This window comes from Rhinolophus ferrumequinum, chromosome 18 (genome assembly GCF_004115265.2).
Source record: "Rhinolophus ferrumequinum isolate MPI-CBG mRhiFer1 chromosome 18, mRhiFer1_v1.p, whole genome shotgun sequence".
Taxonomy (NCBI): Eukaryota; Metazoa; Chordata; class Mammalia; order Chiroptera; family Rhinolophidae; genus Rhinolophus; species Rhinolophus ferrumequinum.
The window spans coordinates 22995784-23008434 of record NC_046301.1 but is presented as its reverse complement, the minus strand read 5'-3'; the positions used below and the strand labels follow the sequence as shown (position 1 = coordinate 23008434).

The window sequence follows — 12651 nt, the reverse complement described above, 5'->3', positions numbered from 1 at the left end:
AAGTACACATAAAAGTTTCTTATTTTCTCTGAATTTCATCTATTTTTCTCTTGTGTTATCTGGATATAATAACATTGACTGCAAAATGGAAAAATGACAAAAAACAAATATGGGACGTGTCAAAGCACTTTGTCAATCATACAGCACTGCAGATGTTACTTTCTGTTATTATCTTACTAAGAGAGCCCCTAAGTTGAAGCCCCTGAACTTACTGGTATTCTTGAGCACTGTTCCCCTACCGAGGCTAAAAACTATTCATAAGAGCGGGAAGTTGCTGGGACGAAGAGTGAAGTAGAGGGAAATTGTGTTCCTAGGCCAGCATCCGAAGGGCCGGCTCTTCTAAGGGTCAATGTATTGCCCTATGAGACAACCGTCCATAATAAAGATCAACCATCTAAGCAGGGACCCGCGAGAGCAATTGTATTTTATATTTGCACAGACTAGGAGCTTCTCTATCAAATTTTCTTTTTAAAAGTAATACAAGAACAGAAGTTCAAAAATCACTCATCAGGCAACTTATTTGTCTTTAAGATGGACCTCTATATTTCTCCATGGTTTGTACATCTGCTTCCTGATTTGTAGAGACTGTCTATTTGTAGAGACTTCCTATTATGGTAGAAAGAACTTTGCAGAGACAGTGTTTTGAACCAAACTTGGGAGGGTCTCACGAAGAACTGTCCAGCAACACATTACTCCAAATTTGTAGGAAAATGGTCCTTCCATTTCCCATCTTCAAGGGACTACATGAAAAGCAGCAATACAACCTATGGTGCCCCTTCCTATTTAGAGGCAAGAAAGAACCTAGCTGGACAGTTGGGCCTAAATTATGAAAATACTCCAAATCTTCCTCTGAGTGTAGATCACTGATGCTCGGTTTCTCTTGCCTTTTCCACCTGCCCCCCAGTTTAATCGTGTTCCAAAAGTTACAGGACAAATGACAAATGGGACCTCAAACTTAATTTATTTCATGATAAGCATGGCCACAATTTTTATGAGCTCTGTCGAAAGGGATTAACTGGAGGTAAAAGAAACCAGACTTTCATTATGTGAAAAGTTATCCAAAGCCAACAACTATGCTGCATTAAAGAGTAGATTAACGGGCTGAATCTTCTGCTCAGTTCTGTCCAGAGGAGACCACTGAAGTTCTCCAGATATGGACTGCGGCTGTAGTGCACTAGGTTTGGGCAGCTTCAGGGATGACATCCTGTCTAGTGCCAGGTGTACAAGCAAACTTGCGGTCAGGCAGGTGACCCTGCCAAGCCGGCATGGTACACTAAGGAGAGGAAATCTTTTCTCTCATTAACCAACAGGATAAAGGTGATTAAGCAGGAATTATTTTTTCAATGACCTATATAATTTTATCAGGGCTTCTGTGACTATTAGCAGACAGCAGCTGACTTCCTAATGAGATGAATTTGACAGCAGGACCCTTTCAGCGAAGCCAGAGAGTGGTTCTAGTTTATAGGGAAGCAACAATTCATATGCATTGTTTACTACCACTCAAGGAAGTCTCTCCTCTGTTTGGGGCTCTTTCCCCACTCTGGGAAATTTTCCCTGTACCGGGATGGCTGAGACTACAGCACCTGCTGAGTGGGGAGAAGCTGATCTGCTAAGAATGGATGGATCCAGATGAGTGGAACAGAGCTGGGATAATTCATCAGATCTGTTCACGTGATTCCCAAAGTCCCAAGCAAACACGGCAAGCACTGCCACCAACACCTCACTTTGGCAGGGCTTGAAATAAGACAGCAACTAGTTTCACTCCCTAGCAGAAGTAGGGTTAACAAGAGAGCTTTGTTGAGGTCGGGGCGGGACACAGACACACACACACACACACCATTAATAACAACCACGACTCGAATGCAGTTTCCCTAGAGAACTTATGAAATTGAGCAACAGCCACCAAACAAGTAAGTCCTTATACCGGTGAAGTACTACAAACCTCAAAGTGGCACCGCCTCTGTCTCCTGTAAGCGAAGAGCTTTGGAGATGAAAAAAGAGCCCTGGCTCTCTTCGTCTTTGCCTGTTGCTCCCGTAGGACTCAGCTCTCCGGCCCCAGGGACCAAGGAAAGGGGTGAAGAGCCCCGATGACACCGTCATCAAAACAAGCTTGCTCCCTCTCCCCCGGGGTCGGTCACGGAGTAACTCCCGGTCCCACAGCTCTGTGAGCCATCTCCTCCCCGCTGTGCCTCGGCCCCACGCAGCAATCTCTCTGGGATATTCCCATTGCCCCCACCTCCCCAATCCCAATCCCTGCCCCTCCAGCCCAGCCGGGAGATGCAGGAAAGGGACACTTCTGCTCTCCCCACTCCCTTAATCCTCTAAAATAAAAGCATCCGTCAAGTGCAGACCTCACAGCAGCATGCCACGTACCTGTCTGCGGCCGCGGCTGCGCCTCCCCGCGAGGCTCAGGACTCGCCGGACTGGTGTCCTAGGACAGTCCGGAAAGTTTGTGCCCGATCCTGAGGATGAACCCCGAGCCACCAACCGCGCAGGGCACTGCGAGGAAAGGGAGCTGGCACTTCGCCTGATACTTCGTACGCAGGTCTCTGCCCCGCTCCAACTCAATAGCAAGACCGGCAGAAGAAAGTAGGAGGCTGAAGAAGGTCTGAGCGCAACTTTTCGACGGATCAACAGCCTGTAGCAGAGCCGCACGGGTCCCACGTTCGCCCCGGTACCCCCCACTCTCCCCACGCCCTTGGGGAAGGCTGGGCCAAGCCTGGGCGGGGCCCAACCTGCCGCTCAGGACTTGGAGCATTCGGGCCCCGCCCCAGCCACTGCCAGCCCCGCCCCTACCCCCCCAACTCTCCGCCGCCAGGTGTCCGTTACCAAGGTGAAGGAGGAGGAGCCACTAAGAAAGTTTCCACTGAAACTTACACCGCAGGGAATGGAGGACACCTCGCCCTTGGGGCTTGCCAGTCGCTGGAACTACACGACTTCACAGGAGCACTCACACACCCCACCTCACCCCCATCAAGAACTTAAACCGAAGGCTCATTTCTTGGGTTCTGCTGAGTGGAGGACGCCAGACAACTCCACAGGTCACGGACGTTTCAGATTTCTCACTTCCCAAAAGTTTGGCCGCGGCTACCCTCGCTCCCTCCCCACTCCAATTTCTTCTTTCCCTTCCCCTCCCCACCCCGGTTGTTTGAATTTTAAAATGCTAATAAAGAGAGCCGAGTCAGGGCAAGGAAACATTCGCGGTTACTTTACTGTTATTCTACTGACCAGCTCCCTGAAGTGGGCAGGGGTAGATTTGGCCCCGGCCGAGTTAACGCCTGGAGTCGAGAAGGGCCGGGGTTGCGGTTCTGTTTTGGATTTTAACGGGAGTCAGTGTTACCGGATTGTTTGTAAGAATATGTGTGCCTGTCACACGTCTGCTAGCAATCCTTCCCTCTCCCCCACCCAAAAAAAAAAAACAACAAACAATATACGAGTGCTCTTTAATTTGGAAGGTTCTACAGTAACAAGGAAACTTCTCCAACTCTGGCCTCTCCGGAAGACGGGAGTGCAGGTTCCAGACTTATTTCCCTACCACCCTAAGTGTGATGGTGGCCTTTGCACGGCCTCTTGTCTCAACATCCTTCCAAGCCCAGACCTCGGACCGATCGGCCTGGCCCCTCGTTTGCCCGCCGCCCTCCAGCGGCCTTGGAGCTGTGCCCATGGCCAGGGGGCGGCGCCGCCTCCACTCCCCATTCCTCTGTCTCCCAATCCCCCTGCGTGCTTGTGCTGCGGCTGCGAAGTCAATGTTCTGCTTTCTGGGCTTCAGATCCTGGAGGAGGAACCAGATTCTTGGTGAGAGGCCTTCTTGGTATTTTCAGAGGCCTGTGGTTGGTGTGGCGGATACTCGAGGGCAGCCACAATGCAATCGGGCAGGTTGGGCCACACCACGTCTTGCAAAGGCGGATGTGGTGGTGTTTCCACCACGGCAGACTCCTGCTGGCGCCTCACCAAATTCTTCTTCGGAGGAAGTATCTTCCTCCTTTTATTCTCCATGAATGGCACCAGAGATAACCTAAAGCAGGCATATGCAGGTTTAAATTCTCTGTTGCAACCATGGTAATGGGATGTTGCACACTTCACACTTCTGTCGAAGGCTGTCTCCCACCACTGCTGTGCTTGAGCTTGACAGCAGGAAGGCACCTTTCACTTGGTGCCAGTACTTCTCGACTCACCAGCCTTTCACCTGTAACAAGTGCAGGCAAGTGGCTATGAAGGAAAAGCTGGAGAAGGACAAGGGAAATAGAAATGAGAGTAGAAGCCAGGAAGTTCCGCACAGCAGGTCGCTTTGGCCTGCCCTAACAATTGGAATGGGGAAGAATCATTCATTTATTCAACCAATATTGAGTTGAGTGCTTTATGCGTGCTAGGCATTCTTCTGTGGATTGGGGACACAGAAGGAAGAAAAAAAATCCTAGCCCTCATGGAGCTTACCTTCCAGGTAGGAGAGACAGATGATAAATAAGGAAAATATGTGGACTATCATATGATTAGAAATGCTATGGAGAAAAATTAAGCCTGGAGGGAACAATATGAGGGGATGCTCTTTTAAATAAGGTGATCAAGGAAAGCCCCTGGAGGAGGTGACAGTTGAGCAAAGTCCTGACGGAGGTTAAGGAGCAAGACATCTGGGCAGACAATTTTCAAGGCAGAATGCAAACCGAGTACAAAAGCCCTGAGGCAGGAATATGCAGGAATATGCCTCAGTGTGCTGGGAACAACCTCCAGGCCGGGGTGTCAGAGTAGAGAAGATGAGGTCAGAGAAATAAGAGGTAAGGGTGACCCAGATCCAGTGAGGATTTTACTCTGAGTGGCTTGGCAGCCACTGGAGGATTTGGGGTAGAAAAACGACATCTTCTGACACATTGTAATAGTATCACTTTGACTGCTGGATTGAGAATTGAGGCTAGGGGGTAAGGGCTGAGGCAGAGACCAAGTAGAAGGCTATTGAAATATTATTCAGGAGCAAGAGGAGAGTGACCTGGCCCAGGGAGACAGAGTATGGTGATGAGCTGACAGCTCAGGAATCACAGGAACCTGTGATTCCTCACAGGGTGGATATGGCGTATGAAGGAAGGAAAACAAGGATGCCATTGAGGTTTCTGAAGGCCAGAGCAGCTGGAAGGATGGAATAGCCATAACAAAGATAGCAAAGATTTTGAAAGGAGCAGTTTGGGGGTAAAATCAAGAAGGCCACGGAAAGAAAGGACATATAACTTGAATGATCTTCAACTTCCTCAGCTTACGAAATGAAGGAAATAGTACCTACTGCATTAAGGTTCTTTTAAGGACAACATCAGTTAATGTAGTGAAGTGTCTGGCACAGGCCCTGAATATGGCCGGCACTTAAGAATGTTCTACAAATATCAATTCCATACGTATACATTATGCCCTCTGAGAGTGCAACAGTCACTGTTTTAGAGGAATAAGTCTTATTGAGAATAAATAAGAGGGAAAAGGAAACAGGAAAGAAAGGACATAAAATGAAAACATAAGAAATGAAGTGCAGCAAAGTGCTTAATGAAATTTATCTGTGATAATAGTTTCTCCTAAGTTCTGCTTCCTCAAGGGGACAAACTAAAGTACCAGAGTTTGCTAGTTTGGGAAATGAGTTTGAAATACCAATAGTTTGTAAAGAAGTGGAAAAAAATCCACAACATGTGCAATAAGCAAAGAATTTTGGTTGCTACTCCTTATAAAGAATGCTTTCAATTAAATAAGAATAGACATAATAGAAAAATATTCAAAGGAAATAAACAGAGAATTCTAAAATAATACAAATGAATAACATATTATTTTAAAAGTCTAAGCATACTAATTACAGCTAGAATGAGAGGCAATTATTTTTTAGTAATAAATTTGGCAAGGATTAGAAAAAATAATTATGCCTATTGTTTGATGTTGTACAATATCATACCATACTGAAGTAAATATAAATTACAATAATTTTAGCAATTCATATCTAAATCTTTAAAATGTACATACTTTTCAAACCAGAAATTTTACTTCTAGGATTTTTTTTCTAATATTCAAATATTTGCTAAAAATTTATATATAAGAATGTCCATTGCAATGTCATTTAAATGTGGGAAAGTTAAAAATAGCCTAAGTATCCAACAAGACAGAATTATGGTAAGTACTTGTCATGATATTCTAGGCAGATATTTTTTAAAATATTGTTGAATATCTATTAAATGGAAACATGTTCACAATATAGTAATAAAATAAGCCTATACAAAACAGTATGTAAAGTTCTCCTTAAAAATATTATCTCCACACTAAGATGACAGTTTATTTTTATTCTCTTCTTTGTACTTTTCTCTATTTCCAAGTTTTCTGCCATAATTATCACTTTCTCTTAGGAGTGGAATTTCTGGATAATAGGCTGTATATATAATGAGTTAATACTGTCAAACAGTTTTCCAAAGTAGTTGTAACAATTTACACTCCCATCAGCACTATATAAGAGTTCTAGTTTGCAGCAATGAGTTTTTAACAACATACTTTGGAACAGACATTGCTTTGAATACTACTGCTTTAAAAATTAAAATATTAAGCAGAAGTTAGAAATGAGTACATTGCTTGTGAATGCATATGTTAAGTGACATAACATCAGCCTTTTCTAAATCGAACTTTTCATTAATTTATCATTTATTTTTACCATCTTTAGCTGTGTTACATGCAATATGTCAAAGCACTGACAAATTAGATTTCTTTAATGCAGAAGCCAGAAAAGACTCCCTTCTCTTTTTCTTACTTCCTTTATTCCTACTTGTAGTGAGATTAAATCTAAATTTAAATGATCTCCTAAAGTTGCTTTTCTTAAAAAGAGCTCAGAAATGAACAATGTGTATCCTGTTAGAATATTAATCATCTTGTCAAGAAGTTCTTCTTTCTAACAAATTAATTAAAAAATATTGCTTTTGAATGGTTTCATCTCCTATGAAAATTATCCAGTGGTCAGGGTCTCCTCTACTGAGGATATAAGGCGTTTTTATTATTAAAACTCTTTCTCAAAGCCGTCTGTCTTCTCCTTTAAAGTGAATCATTATAGCAAGTTAAGGGCTCAGGCTCTGGAGCAGATGCAGCTGACAGACGTGTGTACAAATTCCCGCTCTACCACTTTCCAGCTTTGTGATCTGGATCAAGTAATTAAGTAACTTCATTTCTGGCTGTGCCTCAGTTATCTTTCTAAAAAGAGATAATCATAATACTTACATTGTTGGTTTTTAATGAGGATTGTAAATCTCTATCTCCTTATCTATATATATTTATGAGCACAGTCTAGAGCAAATCATAAGCACTCGGTAAATTTAGTTTTCAAGGCAATTTATCATAAGGAAAAATTCTAAACATGAACATTTCTCAGCCAGATTTTATAATGTCAAAACTTTGGTAACAATTTAACTGTCAAGTAGAAATAAACTAAAATAAATTATGTTCTATCCAAACATAATCTATCAAACAGTATGATCTCAGTTTTATAAAAATATGTATAATGAGCCAAAGCAATTGTGGAAAAGAAGAACAAAGTTGGAGTATTATGCTCCTTGATTTCAAACTATACTACAAAGTTATAGTAATCCAAACAGTATGGTACTGGTATAAAAACACATAAATTAATGGAACAGAATAGAGAGCCCAGAAATAAGTCTACACTTATATGATCAATTAATGTATGACAAAGGAGGCAAGAATATACAATGGGGAAAAGACAACAATTCGATAAATGGTGTTGAGAAAACTGGACAGATACATGCAAAAAAAGGAAACTGGACCACTTTCTTACACCATATGCACCAAAAAATAAACTCAAAATGAATTAAAAACTTAAATGTAAGACCCGAAACCATAAAATTCCTAACAAACTTAAACAGTAAACTTTTTATTTTATCAACTAAGTTATATTTTTTTGGATATGTCTCCCCAGGAAGGGCAAGATAAGCAAAATTAAATAAATGAGACTACATCAAACTAAAAAGCATTTGCACAGCAAAGGAAACCATCAATAAAACAAAAAGACAACCCACTGAATGGGAGAAGATATTCACAAATGATATACCAACAAGAGGTTAATATCAAAAATATATAAAGAACTCATACAACTCAACATTAAAAAAAAGACAATCCAATTTAAAAATTGGGAGAGAGCCTGAATAGAAATTTTTCCAAAGAAGATATACAGATAGCCAACAGACACATGAAAATGTGCTCAACATTGCTAACCATCAGGGAAATGCAAATCAAAACCACAATTAGATATCACCTCACACCCACCAGATTGGCTATTATCAAAAAGACAACAAATAACAAGTGTTGGCGAGGATGTGGAGAAAAGGAAACCCTCATGCACTGCTGGCGGAATTGCCAACTGGTGCAGCCGCTATGGAAAACAGTATGAAGTTTCCTCATAAAACTGAAAGTAGAACTACCACACAATCCAGCAATTCCACTTTTGGGTATCTATCTGAAGAGAACAAAAACACTAATTCGAAAATATATATGCACTCCCATTTTCAATGCAGCATAATTTACAATAGCCAAAATATGGAAACAACGTTAGTGTCTATGAATGGATGAATGGATAAATAAAACATAGTACATATACACAATGAAATATTACTGAGCAATAAAAAAAGAAGGAAATCTTGCCATTTATGACAACCATGAATGGACTCTGAGTGTGTTATACTAAGTGAAATAAGTCAGAAAAAGACAAATACCATATGAGCTCATATATAATCTAAGCAAACAAACAAATCTGAGCTTATAGAAAACAGATTGGTGGTTGCCGGGAGTGGGGAGGAGTGGGAAAAATGGGTAGAATGGGTCAAAAAGGGTAAAAAGTGTCCAGTTATAAAATAAATAAGTCATAGGGATGTAATATATAGCACTGTTAATAATACGCTATTGCATATTTGAAAGCTGCTAAGAATAGATCTTAAAAGTTCTCATCACAAGAAAAAAATTTTGTAACTATATATGATGACAGATGTTAACCAGACTTACTGTAGTGATCGTTTCACGATATATATTATGCTGTACATGTGAAACTAATATGTTATATATCAAGTATGCCTCAATTTTAAAAGGTGTGTAATGATATTTGACCAAAACCTTAATGGAATTTGTAGATTTTCAATAGATCAACATTAGTAAAGAAAATGTTTCCTATGAAAAAACATATCACTGATGACACATGGCATGGTGCTAGAAAGCTATATTCAAGGAATGGGTAATAGTGCAGCTAGACTAAAAATGAGTAAAAACCAAATAAACAGTCGTGCAGAGTTCACATAAATTAGGAATACCCAGCTACATACGTGGTATTATCCCTATGTCCTGGTTTATATATACGTAAATCCTTAAATTGGTAAGATTGGTTTTTACGTGTGATCTGTGAAGTATCTCATTGTTTTAGCGTCACAGTTCTTACATGACAGCCACAAAGCCCTGTCTTCTCTTTCTCCTTGACAGAAGATGATCCTTGGATCCACGAATATAGTATTTTTAAAACCCCTGCTGATATAAATTGGTCCAGTTTTTAACATATTTCTTCAAGTTTTCATGACAACTGAGGATGGTTTTTTTTCCCCTCCTCTCTTCATAGGAGTCACCCATTCTAACTGGTCAGTGATAAACTTTTTCTTAAAAAGACAGGCGAAAACTAGCATTTTCCAAGCCATCTATTCCATTTGTTCTTTACTGTTTTATCTACTGTTACAGTCTTAAGAATGCTGGCCATTTGTCTTTTAGATTTCTCATAAATTATGTTCTCTTCATGCCCTACTACATACATTTCATACTGGATGCTTAATCCTGAGTTCTAGGTGACAAAATGACGCATTAAATTCTCAGATACTCAGAAACCTACAGCCAGTTTCAAGAGCTTTCTCTGAGTAGGCAGTGAGAGATTATAATTAAGCTGCTATGTAGAGTTTTAAAAAGGACAAATTCAACAGAAGATTACAGCCACAGTGAACTCTTGATTATTCGTAGGATAAAACTGCATGAACAATTGAAATCCACATGTTATCCTAATAAAATCTGCTTCTATCTTAGTCCAACAAAACACCACAGACTAGGTGGCTTATAAACAACAGAAATGTATTTCTCACAGTTCTGGAGGCTGAAAGTCCAAGAGCAGGGTGGCAGCGTGAACGGGTGAGGACCTCCTTCTAGGATGCAGACTTCCCATCATCCCATCGCATCCTCACTTGGAGGAAGAAGCAAAGAAGCACTCACAGGCCTCTTTTATATAGGAACTAATGCCATTCCCGAAGGCTCCACCCTCTTGACCTACTTAGGAGGCCCCACCTCCTAACACCACCTTGGGGGTTAAGTTTCAACATAGGAATTTTTGAGGGACACAGTCAGACTACAGCATTATGCCATTAGCCCTTACTTTCTACTTTAATTTCCACTTAATTCACAACTCTGATCATCCAATTTGGAAAGATGGCAGGACTCTAAATTCGCTGTTGTAGTTAGCAAAGGGATTATTGTTTGTAAATGAAATGTATCCACATGAATGATTACAGGAACTCACATTAGACCTCAGCCGCATATCCAAATATGTGTCCTGGGAATTATTCAGTAGGACTTTTTATTGAGTTAAAAAATATAAGCAGATATCAGATTGAAATGCTTTCAAAGGAAAGCATTAAAAAAAAAAAAGCAGTCCTTCTAAGCAATACAAAAATCTGTTAGAAAGATGTGTTGAAAACTTAAGAATAAGGACCAGTAGGAGACAACTGTGGCCAATGGGAGTCAGCATTAAAGAAGACAGCAGAAAAGAGTGGTTCACAAATTGTGCATCATCCCCACCCATAGGAGCATCCTAATCACCTGGGAACCAGTTAGAAATGAAACTGCTTTGGCCCAGCCCTAGACCTACTAATCATGGGGTTACGGGCCTACCACTGTTCGTTTTAGCAAGCATGCCAGGTGATTCGGATGAAGTGTAAAGTTTGAGAACCACTGGTCTAACACACGGACGGGGGGAATGTTTAAAGGGCAACTCTTCATCATATCTCGTTTACATTCCTCTAATTCTAAACAGCATGGAATTTGGTCCCCTGCAGCTTACCTATGGTTTTGCAAAATGAAAACTAAGATCTAGAATAAAGAAAGACATGTATGATGTCCTGTTATTAAACAATTCCTGACCTAAGCCTATTAGATTTGCGGCTCTCCATCTCAGTCTTCAGGGCGTAACTCTGTGACATAAAACACTCAGTTCTTCTGATTCTTCCCTTTATCCTTACTTCTCCTTCCCTCCCTCCAGCCTTCTCTGTGTCCACAGTTTTTGACAATGAATTTCAGTTTCCAATTGTTTCCCAGGATTAGTAAAAACATCATTGATGAACCGTAAAATTTCCAAAGCTAAGTAGATTTAGGAAAAAAATAGGGGTATTTATCTGTAACCTGGATATTTAGTTCCACAATATAAAGAGTTATGGTTTTTAAAAAATTATTATTCAAGGCTTGTTTACACTTCTTTAGCATATTTCATTTGCAGGCATTTTTCCTTTTGAGTGTGTTTCATGGAGTCAGAATATGATGCCATTCAGATAAAATGCTTGCCATTATTTATCAAAGAAGTAGATGATACAGTAATAAAAATAATAGCAAAGCCAGTTTATCATTTAAGAGCTCTTTAAAAATGTATGAATCGTTGACGTTGGATTCTCCCTAATATCACTGAATAACTTGGCCTGGCAGATGTTAACTGTCTGTGAATACAGCTGCTCCTTAACTTACAATGGAGTTTCATCCCAATAAACCCATTGTAAGTTAAAAACATCGGAAGTTGAAAATGTATTTACTATGTCTAACTTACTGAGCATCATCGCCTAGCCTACCTTAACCGCGCTCAGAACACTTACATTGGCCACCGTGTGGCAAAACCATGCTGCTGCCTGGCGTCATGAGAAAGTATCACTAGCCTGGGAAAGATCAAATTTCAAAACTCAAAGTAAGGTTCCTACTGGATGCACATCACTTTTGCACCATCATAAAGTCAAAAAATCCTAAGTGGAACCATCCTAAGTCAAGAACTCTCAGTATTGGGGAAGACAAGACATTGAATTAGAAACATATTGGAACGCATGCGTTTACCCCTTTTCTTAAATCTACAAGATGTCTTTTACTGTAAGTAAAGCACATAAACAGTGATCATCACACAGCGAACTGTTACTTAATGTTGTAATGGTGGAAATCTTTCTAGCACAGATCTAACCAAGATCTCATCCTTGGTTGCATATTAAAAACACCCAGGGAGCTTTTAAAAGTACCGATGAATGTCCAGGCTGTATCTCAGAGCAATTACATAAAAATCTCTGGGGATGGAAACCAGATATTAGTTTGTGGGTTTTTTTAAGCTTCTCTAGGTAATTCAGGGCAGTCAGGGTTGAGAACTACTGTTCAAGTTCATCAAGGCCCTTTTACAGAAAGGGCCTTGCACTCTAGTTAGTTGAACTAGACATAGAGTCTGAGGCCATGAATGAGGCACGATTGGTGATTATTATTAATATCATTACTAACTCCTTAGCTCACGAACATTTCATGTCACTTCATTTATTCAAAAATCTTCAGTAGTTATACGAAAACCAACTCAAAATGGATCAAAGAGCAAAACAGAAGAGCTAA

General features: G+C 40.6%; 1 protein-coding gene across 2 annotated transcripts in view; it reads right to left on the bottom strand.

Annotated features, from left to right (window-relative positions):
• The window catches only part of FHIP1A (FHF complex subunit HOOK interacting protein 1A), a 193005-nt gene extending 190306 nt beyond the window's left edge, over positions 1-2699 (bottom strand). For both annotated transcript variants that reach the window (XM_033133927.1, XM_033133926.1), the window contains exon 1: positions 2374-2699. The gene's annotated coding sequence lies outside the window, so the exon portion shown is untranslated. The remainder of the gene's footprint in view (positions 1-2373) is intronic.
• Positions 2700-12651: the final 9952 nt, after the last annotated feature.